General features: G+C 44.2%; 1 long non-coding RNA gene and 1 other non-coding gene across 3 annotated transcripts; one reads left to right on the forward strand and one right to left on the reverse strand.

Annotated features, from left to right (window-relative positions):
• Positions 1-6,124: 6,124 nt before the first annotated feature.
• Positions 6,125-10,615, reverse strand: LOC116361846 (uncharacterized). 2 transcript variants are annotated; one of them, XR_004207656.1, is made up of 3 exons: positions 10,398-10,605; positions 7,494-9,492; positions 6,125-7,271 (listed from the first exon to the last, which is right to left on the reverse strand). It is a non-coding gene; the product is annotated as an uncharacterized LOC116361846 (long non-coding RNA). The 2 variants fall into 2 exon arrangements; XR_004207655.1 differs by having other exon boundaries at positions 6,125-9,492; positions 10,398-10,615.
• A 349-nt stretch (positions 10,616-10,964) lies between these two features.
• On the forward strand, positions 10,965-11,036 carry trnat-cgu (transfer RNA threonine (anticodon CGU)). Its single transcript has one exon. It is a non-coding gene; the product is annotated as a tRNA-Thr (tRNA).
• Positions 11,037-19,185: the final 8,149 nt, after the last annotated feature.

Raw genomic sequence — 19,185 nt, forward strand, 5'->3', positions numbered from 1 at the left:
TCCTATGTTGCTCTGTCTGTATGCTATGTCTTGCTTGTCCTATGTTGCTCTGTCTGTATGCTATGTCTTGCTTGTCCTATGTTGCTCTGTCTGTATGCTATGTCTTGCTTGTCCTATGTTGCTATGTCTTGCTTGTTCTATGTTGCTATTGTCTATATTGTAATTGTTTTTAATAACCTGCCCAGGGACTGCGGTTGAAAATTAGCCGGTTGGCTAAAACCGGCACTTTTACTGAAATGTTGATTAATGTGCACTGTCCCTGTAAAAATAAAAATAAACTCAAACTCAAGTAAAGGCCCTGTAAATTACTAGTAAAGGCCCTGTAAAGGACAAATAAAGGCCCTGTAAATTACTAGCAAAGGACTAGTAAAGGCCCTGTAAAGGACAAATAAAGGCCCTGTAAATTACTAGCAAAGGACTACTAAAGGCCCTGTAAAGGACTAGTAAAGGTCCTGTAAAGAACTAGCAAAGGACTGGTAAAGGTCCTGTAAAGGACTATTAAATGCTCTGTAAAGGACTAGTAAATGCCCTGTAAAGGACTAATAAAGGCCCTGTAAAGGACTAATAAAGGCCCTGTAAAGGACTAATAAAGGCCCTGTAAAGGACTAATAAAGTGCCTGTAAAGGACTAATACAGGCCCTGTAAAGGACTAGTAAAGGCCCTGTAAAGGACTAGTAAAGGCACTGTAAAGGACTAGTAAAGGCCCTGTAAAGGACTAGTAAAGGCCCTGTAAAGGACTAGTAAAGGACTAATAAAGGCCCTGTAAAGGACTAATACAGGCCCTGTAAAGGACTAGTAAAGGCCCTGTAAATGACTAGTAAAGGCCCTGTAAAGGACTAGTAAAGGCCCTGTAAAGGACTAGTAAAGGCCCTGTAAAGGACTAATAAAGGCCCTGTAAAGGACTAATAAAGACCCTGTAAAGGACTAATAAAGGCCCTGTAAAGGACTAATACAGGCCCTGTAAAGGACTTGTAAAGGACTAGTAAAGGCCCTGTAAAGGACTAGTAAATGACTAGTAAATGCCCTGTAAAGGACTTGTAAAGGCCCTGTAAATGACTAGTAAAGGCCCTGTAAATGACTAGTAAAGGCCCTGTAAAGGACTAATAAAGGCCCTGTAAAGGACCAATTACAGGCCCTGTAAAGGACCAATTACAGGCCCTGTAAAGGACTAGTAAAGGACTAGTAAAGGCCCTGTAAATGACTAGTAAAGGACTAGTAAAGGCCCTGTAAAGGACTAATAAAGGCCCAGTAAAGGACTAGTAAAGGCCCTGTAAAGGACTAATAAAGGCCCTGTAAAGGACTAGTAAAGGCCCTGTAAAGGACTTGTAAAGGCCCTGTAAAGGACTAGTAAAGGCCCTGTAAAGGACTAGTAAAGGCCCTGTAAATGACTAGTAAAGGCCCTGTAAATGACTAGTAAAGGCCCTGTAAAGGACTAATAAAGGCCCTGTAAAGGACTAATACAGGCCCTGTAAAGGACTAATACAGGCCCTGTAAAGGACTAATAAAGGCCCTGTACAGGACTAATAAAGGCCCTGTAAAGGACTAATAAAGGCCCTGTAAAGGACTAATACAGGCCCTGTAAAGGACTAGTAAAGGCCCTGTAAATGACTAGTAAAGGCCCTGTAAATGACTAGTAAAGGCCCTGTAAAGGACTAGTAAAGGCCCTGTAAAGGACTAGTAAAGGCCCTGTAAAGGACTAATAAAGGCCCTGTAAAGGACTAATAAAGGCCCTGTAAAGGACTAATACAGGCCCTGTAAAGGACTAATACAGGCCCTGTACAGGACTAATAAAGGCCCTGTAAAGGACTAATAAAGGCCCTGTAAAGGACTAATACAGGCCCTGTAAAGGACTAATACAGGCCCTGTAAAGGACTAATAAAGGCCCTGTAAAGGACTAGTAAAGGCCCTGTAAAGGACTTGTAAAGGCCCTGTAAATGACTAGTAAAGGCCCTGTAAAGGACTAGTAAAGGCCCTGTAAAGGACTAGTAAAGGCCCTGTAAAGGACTAATAAAGGCCCTGTAAAGGACTAGTAAAGGCCCTGTAAAGGACTAGTAAAGGCCCTGTAAAGGCCCTGTAAAGGACTAGTAAAGGCCCTGTGCACTACTTTTGTGGATATTTATTTTCTCCCAACATTTGTATTTTTCCATTATTTCCATGGGGGTTGCTGCAGCACCACGACATCCCACTGCTTTATGGATGAGTACCATGTTATGTGTAATGTGTATATCAAACTGTATTCCTATCATGTAATACTTTGTATAAAAGTGCCATGTATCTGAAGTGTATGAATAATGTATAAAGTTACCTTTATCCTCTGAAGAAGACTGGGGTGGATGGGCCAATCAAATCAAATAGAGAGGTTGTACGTGGGGTTGTTCGTGTGGTGAGAAAAGTGCCATGTAAATCCAATCAATTATTATTTGAATGAAAATGTTTTGACCACATTCCATAGCTTGAAGACCATGCCTTTGGAAACTGGTACAAAATACCAAAAAGATGGATAGCAAAGCTATGTTAAATAAAGTAACAGGGTAGACGTTTTCATCTTAAATCAGACAATTTCCAAAATTGAAATGTATGTGAACATTTCTGTGAAACTGTGAACATTTTACTTGTGGATTTTGAAAATAAAGATCTAAAATGAAAGATATATTAATTTGTTGGTCTACATGCCATTTTAAAAATGATGCAGCTAAAAGCAAACATCCTGATAAACTTGCTGAGTTTGAATAAGACATCTGATTACCACTTTGCAGTTAGAACGGTTGGTTTTATTATAGCTAATAAATAATCAAATAATTGATGGATCACTGGATAAAAGAAATACAGGTCTCTTTTCTGCCCCTGCGAGCCGGTCGGCAAACAAGTCATCACACTCTCTCACCTGATTGGTCGTTTCCCACGAAGCGTAAGCCGGCATTCACGTTATCACACTCCTTCATCTGATTGGTCGAGTAGGCGGGCCTTCTTACCTTGTGGCTGTGGTAACTAGTGACGCACACGAGCTACTTCTTTTTCTTTATACGTATTGGGGCAGACTACACTCAAAAAGTGTATTGCCGCCACCTACTGTGCGGGATGAAAACAAAACGAGCACAAAAATAGAAACATTGTCGGTGTGAGGGGGCAAAAAAATACCCAAAACATATTATTTCTTCTGTTAAAACCAAACTGCCAAATCCAATCCAAACTCAGGCTCAGGAGCCTGGGAGTGTGGCACATCTTCCATTGAAGTCTCAGATATTTTTCAGCTGCAGCCACAATGATGTTCAACTTCTTAGATTTATTTGATACTTTGTGCCGTACAATTAATAACAGTTGTAATAAATGCTATAAAACGCACCTTTTTAACACACTGTTGTCTTGCTTGACCCGCGGGCTGTGTTGCATCTGCATATCATACCTTCAACACTGTCACTTGCTTCCTCAACTCTTTTGGTTGCATCCCCATAGGAGATCTGATGGACCGTCCTGACCTTCGCCAGCTCAACTTCCTTCACCCTGTTACAGGGCACTTCAACAACTCTGGATCATGATCTCCACCACAATCACAGCCCTGACCTTCGCCCGTCCTCCCCAATTAAATCTGCCACCAACCTCCTGTGGTCCATGCTACTTTTGACCAGGGCCCGTCCTCCCCAATTAAAGGTGCCACCAACCTCCTGTGGTAGGGAGGTGTTCTTTGTAAAAAATAAAAAAATAAGAACCAATACTCTTTTCCCTTTCTCCATTCATTGTTCTGGTCAGGTGACAGGAAACTAACCCCACCTGCTCTTCTATTCTCTTTTAGGTATCTGACCTCAGCTTCCATCGACATCCCAGAGATGACTCCCTGAACCGAGTTCAGAATACCACACTTTGGATGTCACGATTCCTGTGATTCCCACTTCACTGAATCACTGTTCCTGTGATTCAAATCAAATCAAATGTATTTATAAAGCCCTTCGTACATCAGCTGATATCTCAAAGTGCTGTGCAGAAACCCAGCCTAAAACCCCAAACAGCAAGCAATGCAGCTGCATTCTTTCTCTCTGTTCCGGTGATTCCCACGTCACTCTTTCTCTCTGTTCCTGTGATTCCCACGTCACTCTTTCTCTCTGTTCCTGTGATTCCCACGTCACTCTTTCTCTCTGTTCCTGTGATTCCCACGTCACTCTTTCTCTGTTCCTGTGATTCCCACATCACTCTTTCTCTCTGTTCCTGTGATTCCCACGTCACTCTTTCTCTCTGTTCCTGTGATTCCCACGTCACTCTTTCTCTCTGTTCCTGTGATTCCCACGTCACTCTTTCTCTGTTCCTGTGATTCCCACGTCACTCTTTCTCTCTGTTCCTGTGATTCCCACGTCACTCTTTCTCTCTGTTCCTGTGATTCCCACGTCACTCTTTCTCTCGGTTCCTGTGATTCCCACGTCACTCTTTCTCTCGGTTCCTGTGATTCCCACGTCACTCTTTCTCTCTGTTCCTGTGATTCCCACGTCACTCTTTCTCTCTGTTCCTGTGATTCCCACGTCACTCTTTCTCTCTGTTCCTGTGATTCCCACGTCACTCTTTCTCTCGGTTCCTGTGATTCCCACGTCACTCTTTCTCTCTGTTCCGGTGATTCCCACGTCACTCTGTCTCTCTGTTCCTGTGATTCCCACGTCACTCTTTCTCTCTGTTCCTGTGATTCCCACGTCACTCTTTCTCTCTGTTCCTGTGATTCCCACGTCACTCTTTCTCTCTGTTCCTGTGATTCCCGTCACTCTTTCTCTCTGTTCCTGTGATTCCCACTTCCCTCTGTTCCTGGGTTTTTCCACGAACGACAGTGTCTAGGGTTTACAGAGAATGGTGTGACAAATCAACAAGCATCCAGTCAGCAGCGGGTCCTGTGGGAGTAAACAGCTTGTTGATGAGAGAGGGTCGAAGAAGAATGGCAAGAATGGTGCAAGCTAAAAGGCAGGCCACAAACAGACAGATAACAGCACAGTGCAACAGTGGTGTTCAGAACGGGTCCTTGTCGCGGATTGGCTATCGCAGCCGACGACCACACCGAATTCACTCCTATCAGCTAAAAACAAGGAAGTGTCTCCAGTGAGCACGCGATCACCAACACTGGACAATTGAGGACTGGAAAACCATTCCCTGGTCCAATTGAATCCCAGTTCCTGTTGACGGCAGAGTCAGGATTGGGCGTAAGCAGAATGAGTCGATGACCACATCCTGCCTGGTGTCAACGGTACAGACTGACGGCAGAATCAGGATTTGGCGTAAGCAGAATGAGTCCATGACCACATCCTGCCTGGTGTCAACGGTACAGACTGACGGCAGAATCAGGATTTGGCGTAAGCAGAATGAGTCCATGACCACATCCTGCCTGGTATCAACGGTACAGACTGGTGGCGGTGGTGGTGTAATGGTGTGGGGAATGTTTTCCTGGCACACGTTAGGTCCCTTGATTCCAATTGAGCAGCGTTTGAATGCCACACCTTGTAGAATCCATGCCCTGAATAATTCAGGCTGTTCTGGAGGCAACGGGTGGTCCGACCCGGTTCTTAATGGGTGTACCTAATAAACAGAGTATATATATCAGACATGTGGAAGTGAAGAGTACGGTACTAATAAGAATGGACTGACCCACAAACATAATGAGGACGGGAATTGGCCCGACTGAGCAAATAGCCTGGTATAATGAGAGAGAGAAAGACAGATGTTTTTATTCAGCAACTTGGTCTGATGACATATTTAGGGGGCAGGCACCATGGAAGCAGCAATCCTGGGCAAGTCGACAGTAGCTCTGGAAGGAAGAAGCAGTCTCTTCCTGACATCCTCAATCCCTGATACGAATCAAGAGAAGAAGAATCTTTGACCTGGATGGACCATATTTATCTGTGGACATTCCCTCGTCCATGGCTCCATTACAAATAGCACCCTATTCCTTATGTAGTGCACTACTTTTGACCAGGGCCCATAGGGATCTGGTTCTCCAGGAACAAGGTTGTAGTTACAACCTACAGGACCGTATCTCAGTGACGTCATGACAACCAGCTGTGACCACTGGCATGGCAACCGACTTTCAAAGGAATTACAAATCATAGTTTGTACATGATAAACGAATACCTCACATACATTAAGGAGGAAAGAATAGTGCAGAGTTAATCACATTATTTATTAACCTGACATTAATACCGTTTGTTCACATAGAAACCAACAAACAGGTAGTGATTCAGCAAAATACGCACAGTAGCACTTCAGTCGACAACAATGGCCGACAGACATGATAATAGTGAACCAGGGAGACAGGGAACAGATCCAACAATGGCCGACAGACATGATAATAGTGAACCAGGTAGACAGGGAACAGATCCAACAATGGCCGACAGACATGATAATAGTGAACCAGGTAGACAGGGAACAGATCCAACAATGGCCGACAGACATGATAATAGTGAACCAGGTAGACAGGGAACAGATCCAACAATGGCCGACAGACATGATAATAGTGAACCAGGTAGACAGGGAACAGATCCAACAATGGCCGACAGACATGATAATAGTGAACCAGGTAGACAGGGAACAGATCCAACAATGGCCGACAGACATGATAATAGTGAACCAGGTAGACAGGGAACAGATCCAACAATGGCCGACAGACATGATAATAGTGAACCAGGTAGACAGGGAACAGATCCAACAATGATAAAAGCATGATATTAAAAGGAGATGTTATGACGTACAAATACAGAGAAAACCGGAAAAGCGGTTTATAATGTTTAGTCCCAACAGTGTCATTATTATGTAGGCTTATTCTACAGTGACATGGACGGAAGCCATGTTTCACAAATCCCTTTCAGCAATATAACAGGACCAAAATGAATCAATCACATTCAATGGATGGTAGTTTTAAATTAAACAAGGGGGCCTGAGTTAGCCTGGTCCTAGATCTGTTCGTATGGTCTTGCCCACTCCTACGGTCATTATGGTCATTGTTGGCAAGACAGCACAAACAGAACAGGGACCAGGCTAGACGTCAGTATCCACACAGTAGCAAAATACAGTGTTTTATGATCACAGCCAGCCATGATAGACTGGTCCCAGATCTGTTGGTGCTATCATGTCAATTCCATGTTTGGCATGGCAAGGAGTGGACACAATAGCACAAACAGATCTGGGGACCAGGCTACAGTCAACACGGCACTCGAGCTCTCAGATTGAAGAACTCCTCTCCAGCTACCCTCAGCTCTCAAACTTCCTCTCAATCCTGTTCCAAGTAACGGCAGAGTGACGATCGAGACCTGGAGGGATGACTCTACTCCAACCAGCTCTGATAGAGCCTTTGCCCAAGTAACAGCAGAGTAACGAACGAGACCTGGAGGGATGACTCTACTCCAACAAGCTCTGATAGAGCCTTTGCCCAAGTAACAGCAGAGTAACGAACGAGACCTGGAGGGATGACTCTACTCCAACCAGCTCTGATAGAGCCTTTGCCCAAGTAACAGCAGAGTGGCGAACGAGACCTGGAGGGATGACTCTACTCCAACCAGCTCTGATAGAGCCTTTGCCCAAGTAACAGCAGAGTGACGAACGAGACCTGGAGGGATGACTCTACTCCAACAAGCTCTGATAGAGCCTTTGCCCAAGTAACGGCAGAGTAACGAACGAGACCTGGAGGGATGACTCTACTCCAACCAGCTCTGATAGAGCCTTTGCCCAAGTAACAGCAGAGTGACGAACGAGACCTGGAGGGATGACTCTACTCCAACAAGCTCTGATAGAGCCTTTGCCCAAGTAACGGCAGAGTAACGATCGAGACCTGGAGGGATGACTCTACTCCAACAAGCTCTGATAGAGCCTTTGCCCAAGTAACGGCAGAGTAACGATCGAGACCTGGAGGGATGACTCTACTCCAACAAGCTCTGATAGAGCCTTTGCCCAAGTAACGGCAGAGTGACGATCGAGACCTGGAGGGATGACTCTACTCCAACAAGCTCTGCTAGAGCCTTTGCCCAAGTAACAGCAGAGTAACGAACGAGACCTGGAGGGATGACTCTACTCCAACCAGCTCTGATAGAGCCTTTGCCCAAGTAACAGCAGAGTGGCGAACGAGACCTGGAGGGATGACTCTACTCCAACAAGCTCTGCTAGAGCCTTTGCCCAAGTACCAGCAGAGTAACGAACGAGACCTGGAGGGATGACTCTACTCCAACAAGCTCTGATAGAGCCTTTGCCCAAGTAACGGCAGAGTAACGAACGAGACCTGGAGGGATGACTCTACTCCAACCAGCTCTGATAGAGCCTTTGCCCAAGTAACAGCAGAGTGACGAACGAGACCTGGAGGGATGACTCTACTCCAACCAGCTCTGCTAGAGCCTTTGCACTGTATACCAGGGCTACTGTCCACCAGGAAGCTTCCACAAGCAACTCCTCATGGTCTCTTGAGCTCGTCTTCCAATAGTAGCTCTTTGATGAAACAGAATCCTATACCTACCCAGTTGTCATACCTATCCATGTTCATTTGAGGGTCAGGGCCGAGGGGAAGGACTAGGGAGGGGTTGAGGACTGTCTGTTGAGCTCCAGTAGTAATGTGATGAACCAGCGTTACACTGCTTATACCTATCAAGACCCTTCAGATCTGCCAACACCCAAAGGTTAGTGCCAAGGTCATTATCTTATGCTAGGTGGGGCCACTCCTACACGATGCCCCGCCCCTAAACTGACAGTCATCGCATGATATGACATAAGACAATGGGGGAGAGTTAGGGCGTGATTTGGGACTGGCTGTTAGTTTGGTGAGTAGCCGATGCTATCCGTAATGCAGTACTTAGGTCTGGAGTATCTAGGACCGTCTCATCCCCGCTAGAGTAGGGTGAAGTTGCCCCTAGATGCTGATCTTGGGTCAGTTTAGTATTTTCCCCACTACTGGTTACAGATAGGATTGAGGGAGGGGGAAATGATCCAAGATCTGTACCTAGGGGGAAACTTCCCCCCCCGGTGCCATCTCACTGACTGAATACAACCATGGCTTCAGTGTTTTCTCCACAGTATGTAGGTCATGAGGAGGACGAGGCCTGCGGACAGAGCTGCTATGACACACTGGTGGATGGTGAGGACGCTCTCCAGGTTGCCGATGCGTTCCTCCATGGCACTGGTGTGGAAGTAGTCATAGACCCCGGCCCCGATGCTCCACACGGCCCACACAGCATCCACGATCAGAGGCATGGTAGGTCGTCAAAGGGGCTGAGGCTGGTGCTGAGGCTGGGGAGGGGACCCAGGGGTGGGACTTCAGGGTCTCGCCAGCTTCAAGGGTTTAACCTACACCTGGGACATGGAGGCGTGGAAGATCAACGACGACTTGGGACAGGGCTGGGGTGTCAGTTCAGGGTCTCTCCAGCCTCTCCCGGGTTATCCAGCCTCTCCCAGGTTATCCAGCCTCTCCCAGGTTATCCAGCCTCTCCCAGGTTATCCAGCCTCTCCCAGGTTCCTCCTGCAGTAGTGCTGATTTCAAGGCTTCCTCACCTGCAAAGGAACGGCTGGGAATGTAGTTTTACCAGGTTATATATAAATGCAATATTATGAATATAGAATGGAATATGAAATTCAGTTACGGTAAGTAACATAGGTAGGCTCCTCTGTTGTATCTAACTGAGAACTCGCATGGTCAAAAAAGTGAAACACGCACACTTATGATCTTATAGAACACATTTCACTGCCCTGATTCAGGAAACCTGAATAATACTGTATGTTCCACAGAACACACATGTGGAACTTAGCTTAATTTCAAAGCTCAGGCTAACAACATTGTAATGTTATTGTAGCTAGCTAACAACATTGTAACGTTATTGTTGCTAGCTAACAACATTGTACCGTTATTGTTGCTAGCTAACAACATTGTAACGTTATTGTTGCTAGCTAACAACATTGTAACGTTATTGTAGCTAGCTAACAACATTGTAACGTTATTGTAGCTAGCTAACAACATTGTAATGGTATTGTAGCTAGCTAACAACATTGTAATGTTATTGTAGCTAGCTAACAACATTGTAATGTTATTGTAGCTAGCTAACAACATTGTCATGTTATTGTAGCTAGCTAACAACATTGTCATGTTATTGTACCTAGCTAACAACATGGTAATGGTATTGTTGCTAGCTAACAACATTGTAATGTTATTGTAGCTAGCTAACAACATTGCAACTTGTTACAGTGCGGTGCACATATCAGACAAATAATAGTATTAGGACCATATGTATTCGAACAAAATTTCATGAATTTGAAACCTTCGGTGACCACTTTTGACAATGACATCGGTACAGAACTGGATGTACTGTATTGATCTCATATGGTTAGCTAGTTAGCGTAAGAGATTTGTTTTAGTTAGCCAGCTACATCTTTGCTGAGCTAGGAACATTCCTAGGACTTACCAAAATGACCCAAGCGCACAGGTTAAAATGAGCCACGCTTGCAATCTGCATCCAAGTTATCTAGCTAGCTATAAATCACATAATCGTCAACATATAACGTTTGATGGTCGAGATACCAAACCGGGCTAGCAACATGATCCTTAGCTTAATCACCCACTACATCCGGGTGCAGTGTTACATTCAGGAACACGTGGACAGGGCGTGTTCGAAATAGCGTCATTACAATCGATCACTGCTGATAATAAACACAATACGTATCGGGCATCATCATCATCATCATCATATTTAGCTTTCTAGCGGCTAAAGTCACATTTTGAAAACGACCCGTGTAGCTAACTTCCAGTAGCTAGATACCAACGTCAGTTTTAGCTAAGCTTAGCTAAGTGGTCAACTGGAAGATGAGACGATGTGTCTTGGTTTGGAGATGTATGTTTGAGATTGCTCGTCATAAAAACGTGCTACTATCAATAAATATATTTGTATCATCCATAACATTCTCCAAACGGATTCAGTCAATTGGCAGGAAAAAGGTTTGAAAACTCATATTTTTCCTTCGCACTATTACCGGGCGCGGTGGCCAAGTGGTAAGGCGTCGGTCTCGTAAACCGAAGATCGCGGGCTCGATCCCCGTCCGTGCCTCGGAAACGAAGTCCACGGTGGACACATTTTTAAAACGGGACAGTTCCAACGTGGTGATATTTGATACAGATTTCTAAGTCAATATTAAGTTAATACGTTGATAAAACGTTTAAATCTCAACCATGTACAATGTAAAAGTTATATGCTTAAGACTTCTCATTCATAAGTGGTGTTCATCAAGACAATACATTAGAGACAATCAAGGTAAAAACAAGTTTAGAGCTAAAACAAATCTAGGAGAAATAAAAGTTTAAACAGTTTAACAGCTAAAAAGCTTAAACTTTTATTTCAGACGTTTATTTGGCACGCCCCTCCTAATGACCACCAGTCGGCGCTCCAACTACAATAGTGTGTATCGACCAGTTAAGTAGCCCACTGAGATTGTATATACAGATCAGATGAGAGATCAGCCATCATAGAATGACACATGGATGAAAAAAAACTAAAACTAAACTAAGACTGAGTTATTGTCTATCTTTGTAAATACACATGTTTATAAATATAGATCTTGTTTTCAATCCAATGCCGTAATAATACAGCCTGATAATATAGGCCTAAATATGTTAGGCAAATCAACGTTATAACTTTATATTTTACTCAGAAACTTGATAAATCCTTATGGTATACGAAAATCCTCGTTTTTCTGATTATTGTTTGGGAAGAGGAAGGTACAATAGTAATTTACTCCCCACACTTTTACATACGCGAGTGCAGAGCCAAACCTTTCCATTTGGTGGCAATGGTTACTGCACGATCTCAACTGTCTCCGGGACTGTGTTATTCTGGAGTGGCGCACGCATGGAGCTCGACATACCTACTGCCTAGTCATCACCACCTAGAATTCCATTTTAGGGAGGGCCTGAAAAGGAGGCTCGCACTACGCGGCCCACACAGCACAGCCAGAGCCACTGGGTTTGGGCTACTGTCTCTAGGTTCTGTACGGGACAATCGGTCAGTACACACGCAGAGAGAGGGAGAGAGATCAGGTGGGTTTATTTTTCCCCGGGCAACGTTACCGGTCTGGGACACACCGTAGCCTACTGCTTTTTTTGTTCAGGAATAACTTTAGGAGAATATTCAACTATCTTTGGAGAGATGGGCCTATGTTCCATGCCGATAGAGGCCATTCTGAAATCTGTTTCGTGTCTGACTGGACAATTAAACCTGCTTTTTGGAGGATAGCATATACATTTTTCCTAAAGGATTTTACTCATAACATGAAAGTTGTTTGGGGATTGCGAAAGGGAACCCTGGTCGTGGGCTCTAGAACTCAACAAGTATCCCCTCGTGTTCCAACTGTGCGCTTTGGAGAGTGTGCCCAACCTGTGCAAGGATGACGCGCACATGGTGTGGCCGACTGTAGCTATGATCGATAGGTTTACATGATGGGTGCATCTGTGAGGACGTTTTTTTTACTGTAGTTAACTCTTTCCCTTACCCTAAATACTTTTGAACTACAAAGAAACCAGGCCAATTTCTCTCTCAACTGAACGCTGAAGTATGAGAGCAAGACGGGTCACTTGAGGACAACAAGGTAATTTCAGTGGATAGATTAGCATAATGCAGATTGAGCATTGTCTTTGCTTCACAACAATAGTTTTACTTTCAAAGCAACTTTACAGTTATTTTTTACCCATTTGGAATGAATAAATACAATCTTAGTAGTACATTAAAGTGGAAAAATACATTGTCTTGGGGCTCCCGAGTGGCGAAGCTCTCTAAACCACTGCATCTCTGTGCTAGAGATGTCACTACAGACTCTGGTTTGATTCCTGGCTGTGATTGGGAGACCCATATGAGTGGCACACAATTGGCCCAGTGTCATTGGGGTAGGCCTTCATTGTAAATAAAATTTGTTTTTAACTAACTTGCCAAGTTAAATATAGGTCAAATATTAAAAATAAGGGAGGACCAAGGCACTCTTCATATCATTAATTAAAATGCCTTTATTTGTATAGCATGTTCAATGGAAACAAAGATTAAAAACTTTGTTTAACCTTAGTTTTTAATCAGAGTTTTTAATCTTTGCATTTTAATTAATTATATGAAGAGTGACAAAATGTATCCCTTTTACCAAAGAGCACCTTCTGTCTACCAAAACCTACTATTGTGTACCTTAGCTTCCCTTCCTTGTCTTTTCAACATTATCTATATCGTTTAATTCAGTAAATAGATCATTAGTGTGTTTCACAACTAGCCATGTTTTAGCCAATGTTCCATTGGTCCTGGTGTGTTAGAGGGTGGGTCTTTGTTGTTCCATTGGTCCTGGTGTGTTAGAGGGTGGGTCTTTGTTGTTCCATTGGTCCTGGTGTGTTAGAAGAAGGGTCTTTGTTGTTCCATTTGTCCTGGTGTGTTAGAGGGTGGGTCTTTGTTGTTCCATTGGTCCTGGTGTGTTAGAGGGTGGGTCTTTGTTGTTCCATTGGTCCTGGTGTGTTAGAGGGTGGGTCTTTGTTGTTCCATTGGTCCTGGTGTGTTAGAGGGTGGGTCTTTGTTGTTCCATTGGTCCTGGTGTGTTAGAAGAAGGGTCTTTGTTGTTCCATTTGTCCTGGTGTGTTAGAGGGTGGGTCTTTGTTGTTCCATTGGTCCTGGTGTGTTAGAGGGTGGGTCTTTGTTGTTCCATTGGTCCTGGTGTGTTAGAGGGTGGGTCTTTGTTGTTCCATTGGTCCTGGTGTGTTAGAGGGTGGGTCTTTGTTGTTCCATTGGTCCTGGTATGTTAGAGGGTGGGTCTTTTTTGTTCCATTGGTCCTGGTGTGTTAGAGGGTGGGTCTTTGTTGTTCCATTGGTCCTGGTGTGTTAGAGGGTGGGTCTTTGTTGTTCCATTGGTCCTGGTGTGTTAGAGGGTGGGTCTTTGTTGTTCCATTGGTCCTGGTGTGTTAGAGGTTGGGTCTTTGTTGTTCCATTGGTCCTGGTGTTGTTAGAGGAAGAGTCTTTGTTGTTCCATTGGTCCTGGTGTGTTAGAGGGTGGGTCTTTGTTGGCAAGGTGAGTAGTGTTCTCTCCTCTCAACTGGCCTACAAAGTCCCAGTTTCTGGCCCACAAGATCACCCAGTTCATCTGAACCTGTATAGCCACAATGTGACACCCCTGGAGTAGTTTAGGAGTCAAGTGCCTTGCTCGAGGGTACAACGGCAGGAGATGGTGTAGTAGGATACCTAGAATCCCACCAAATGTTTTTCCTGTCTGACATGGGATTCAGACCAGAATCCCTGTGTGTGAGCGAGCACGTAGGAGTGTGTGTGTGACTGTGTGTGTGTGTGTGTGTGTGACTGTGTGTGTCTGTGTATGACTGTGTGTGTGTGTGTGTATGACTGTGTGTGTGTGTATGACTGTGTGTGTGTGTGCGTATGACTGTGTGTGTGTGTGTGACTGTGTGTGTGTGTATGACTGTGTGTGACTGTGTGTGTGTATGACTGTGTGTGTGTGACTGTGTGTGTGTGTGTGTGTGTGTGTATGACTGTGTGTGTGTGTGTGTGTGACTGTGTGTGTGTGTGTATGACTGTGTGTGTGTATATATGACTGTGTGTGTGTGTGTATGACTGTGTGTGTGTGTGTGTGACTGTGTGTGTGTGTGTGTGACTGTGTGTGTGTGTGTGACTGTGTGTGTGTGTATGACTGTGTGTGTGCACCCAAGTCGTGTTTCTGCTCCAGGCCCTGAATGTTTAGCTGAAAACGTCAGTGACTATATCTGTGTGTGATCCTCACCAACAGCTTCATAGTTCTCACACCTAGTCTAGAAATGCTTGATTAGTTTGTAACAAAACCCTCCACACACACACACACACACACACACACACACACACACACACACACACACACACACACACACACACACACACACACACACACACACACACACACACACACACACACACACACGTCCCCGTACGCAGGGTGCTAAACCCCTCCGGATGTTTTCTCACTGACATAAATCATGTTATAAAATAGATCACCACAGGCAGGCTGAGGGAATGTGTGATTTATGACGGACTATGTCATCTCCACTATTAGCATGTCACTCATACAGTCGGCATATACTGAGGACGTGACTACGTTGTTGATTTGATGACATATAGTACGTCCCAAATAGCACCCTATTCCTTAGCGTTCTACTTTTGACCGGGCCCTTCATGTCCCAAATCGCACCCTATTTCCTAATGTGCTACTTTTGACCAGGAACCTAAACGTCCCAAAATCGCACCCTATTCCCTAGTGTGCTATTTTTGACCAGGAACCTAAACGTCCCAAAATCGCACCCTATTCCCTAGTGTGCTTCTTTTGACCAGGAACCTAAACGTCCCAAAATCACACCCTATTCCCTAGTGTGCTACTTTTGACCAAGAACCTAAACGTCCCAAAATCACACCCTATTCCCTAGTGTGCTATTTTTGACCAGGAACCTAAACGTCCCAAAATCACACCCTATTCCCTAGTGTGCTACTTTTGACCAGGAACCTAAACGTCCCAAAATCTCACCCTATTCCCTATGCACCTTCAAACGTAGTTTACTATAGAGAATAGGTTGCCGTTCCAGACACAGACATATAGTATACACTGGGTCAAAGTTGTCACAAGGTAGTTGTTGAGTTGAGTACGGTGCAGTAGGTTATTTAAAGGGCCAGTGCGGTTCTCTGACCAGGGATCACAATAATGAACCACACATGGTTTTGGTTTGGAATGTTAGTGCAGTAAAACAGGAAAAACCCGGAATAACTTTGACCTGTTGGAAACATTTTGATGAAAGGCGTCTTCTTCGTCTGACTTCGTCAAGTGGAAAAGAGATGTTCAAGAAAGAAGGATTTAATAATAAACATTCACATTTTATAATTACATCCTATAATAGAATGTTCCTTTATCAGATTATACTAATTAAATAAACATATTTCCCTTGAGAGTGGGGACGTTTTTTTTCTTTCTGAAGAATGTTATATTGTTATTCTGAATAATGACTATTTAGTTATTTTCATCATTGTATGTAACCACTATGGACCTGCACCAAGTCCACTCATACCAAAAGACTAAGAAATATGGAACACAGTGTCTCTATGCTTTTGGCACTGAACATTAACAACCTCTTAAGGATTGGACCCTTTTTTTTCTTAACTTTTCTCCTAAAATGACATACCCAAATCTAACTGCCTGTAGCTCAGGACCTGAAGCAAGGATATGCATATTATTGATACCATTTGAAAGGAAACACTTTGAAGTTTGTGGAAATGTGAAATTAATGTAGGAGAATATAACACATTAGATCTGGGATCTGGGATCTGGGATCTAGATCTTTGAAATGCAAGAGAAAGGCCACAATGTACTATTCCAGTTTAGGCGCAATTTAGATTTTGGCCACTAGATGGCAACAACGTTTTAGACTGATTCAATGAAGCATTGCATTTCTGTTCAAAATGTTGTATCAAGTCTTGCGAAATGTGTCTAATTTGGTTTATTAATACATTTTCAAGTACATAACTGTGCAACTCTCCTTAAACAATAGCATGGTATTCTTTCACTGTAATAGCTACTGTAAATTGGACAGTGCAATTAGATTAACAATAATTTAAGCTTTCTGCCCATATCAGATATGTCTATGTCCTGGGAAATGTTCTTGTTACTTACAACCTCATGCTAATCACATTAGCGTACGTTAGCTCAACTGTCCCGTGGGGGGGGGGGGGGGCACCGATCCCATAGAGGTTCAGATTGGGGATAAGGCTCTTTAATAGACTAGCGTCCCGTCCAGGCTGTGTACATCAAGCTGACTCACGCTTACTTGTCCAAAGCTTATTACGTTGCTTTAGGACCTGTACAATGAGTTCTGTGTAGCTGTCAGCTATTCAGTCCAGAGTCCGAAGGAAGACAGGAAGGAATGAAGGAAAGAAGGAAAGAAGGTTGGAACCAGGGCCTTGCTCTAAGGGAGTTTTCCTAGCCACCGTGCTTCTACACTGTTTGGGGTTTTGGGCTGCGTTTCTGTACAGCACATTGTGAAATCAGCTGATGTCAGAAGGGCTTTATACATACATTTGATTTGATTTGATTGCTCTAACAGAGTCAAAGCCGCGATTCAATCCGATCACGCCTTGTCCACAATGCACAGCGTTTTAAAGTCACTGTTCCTAGGCCGTCATTGAAAATAAGAATTTGTTCTTATCTGACTTGCCTAGTTAAATAAACGGTTAAATAAATGTTTTAAAAAATGTTTAAATTAGCGGAGACCACAATTATGGTAAACACTGCATTTGTTGGCTCAATCAGGAAATGACATGTAAAGGTAGCGTTGTCCAAATTGAATCTCAGCCTTAGACTGATGTATCTAGTAGAGAGGTAGGGAGCAAGGGTCTAGGGAACATTCTGATGTATCTAGTAGAGAGGTAGGGAGCAAGGGTCTAGGGAACATTCTGATGTATCTAGTAGAGAGGTAGGGAGCAAGGGTCTAGGGAACATTCTGATGTATCTAGTAGAGAGGTAGGGAGCAAGGGTCTAGGGAACATTCTGATGTATCTAGTAGAGAGGTAGGGAGCAAGGGTCTAGGGAACATTCTGATGTATCTAGTAGTGGGGTAGGGAGCAAGGGTCTAGGGAACATTCTGATGTATCTAGTAGAGAGGTAGGGAGCAAGGGTCTAGGGAACATTCTGATGTATCTAGTAGAGGGGTAGGGAACAAGGGTCTAGGGAACATTCTGATGTATCTAGTAGAGGGGTAGGGAGCAAGGGTCTAGGGAACATTCTGATGTATCTAGTAGAGAGGTAGGGAGCAAGGGTCTAGGGAATATTCTGATGTAGCTAGTAGAGAGGTAGGGAGCAAGGATCTAGGGAACATTCTGATGTATCTAGTAGAGAGGTAGGGAGCAAGGGTCTAGGGAACATTCTGATGTATCTAGTAGAGGGGTAGGGAGCAAGGGTCTAGGGAACATTCTGATGTATCTAGTAGAGAGGTAGGGAGCAAGGGTCTAGGGAATATTCTGATGTATCTAGTAGAGGGGTAGGGAACAAGGGTCTAGGGAACATTCTGATGTATCTAGTAGAGAGGTAGGGAGCAAGGGTCTAGGGAACATTCTGATGTAGCTAGTAGAGGGGTAGGGAGCAAGGGTCTAGGGAACATTCTGATGTATCTAGTAGAGAGGTAGGGAGCAAGGGTCTAGGGAACATTCTGATGTATCTAGTAGAGAGGTAGGGAGCAAGGGTCTAGGGAACATTCTGATGTAGCTAGTAGAGAGATAGGGAACAAGGGTCTAGGGAACATGCTGATGTAGCTAGTAGAGAGGTAGGGAACAAGGGTCTAGGGAACATTCTGATGTATCTAGTAGAGGGGTAGGGAACAAGGGTCTAGGGAACATGCCAAATGGATGGTGATGGATGTTGAAGGATCTGGGCTGGAGATCAACACTAACTGCTGATTAGACCTGAGATATTAAACAGTGTTCTGATCTGGGCTGGAGACCAACACTGTAACTGCTGTTTGGACCTGAGATATTAAAAACAGTGTTTCTGGCATCGTTTGCTCTGGTCTGGTCCAGTACCTCTCTAACAACATGGATACAAGTCCAGGCAGAGACTGGACCAGAGAGTGTCCCAAATGTCACCCTATACAGTCCTCTGCATTACTTCTGACCAGGGCTCATAGGGACGCCAGTTAGCAGCTTCCCCAAGATGTTTTTTTTCTTCTCAGGGACGTCACTGACACAATGTAGAACATGACCTGTCAAACATCTCTGATAAGACAGAGATGTTAGAAATATCACTGCTCACTTTTCTGAGGTCTGAGAAGCAAAGATTCCTGATTAATCAGAAAAAACACACCTCTGGTTGTTAGTGGTCACCTGGGGTAACAGAGTCTAGGTGGTTGTTAGTGGGCATCTGGGGTAACAGAGTCTAGGTGGTTGTTAGTGGTCATCTGGGGTAACAGAGTCTAGGTGAATGGTCAGGTGGTTGTTAGTGGTCATCTGGGGTAACAGAGTCTAGGTGAATGGTCAGGTGGTTGTTAGTGGTCATCTGGGGTAACAGAGTAGGTGAATGGTCAGGTGGTTGTTAGTGGTCATCTGGGGTAACAGAGTCTAGGTGAATGGTCAGGTGGTTGTTAGTGGTCATCTGGGATAACAGAGTCTAGGTGGTTGTTAGTGGTCATCTGGGGTAACAGAGTCTAGGTGGTTGTTAGGGGTC

This window comes from Oncorhynchus kisutch, unplaced genomic scaffold (assembly GCF_002021735.2).
Source record: "Oncorhynchus kisutch isolate 150728-3 unplaced genomic scaffold, Okis_V2 scaffold749, whole genome shotgun sequence".
In the NCBI taxonomy this organism is placed as follows: domain Eukaryota; kingdom Metazoa; phylum Chordata; class Actinopteri; order Salmoniformes; family Salmonidae; genus Oncorhynchus; species Oncorhynchus kisutch.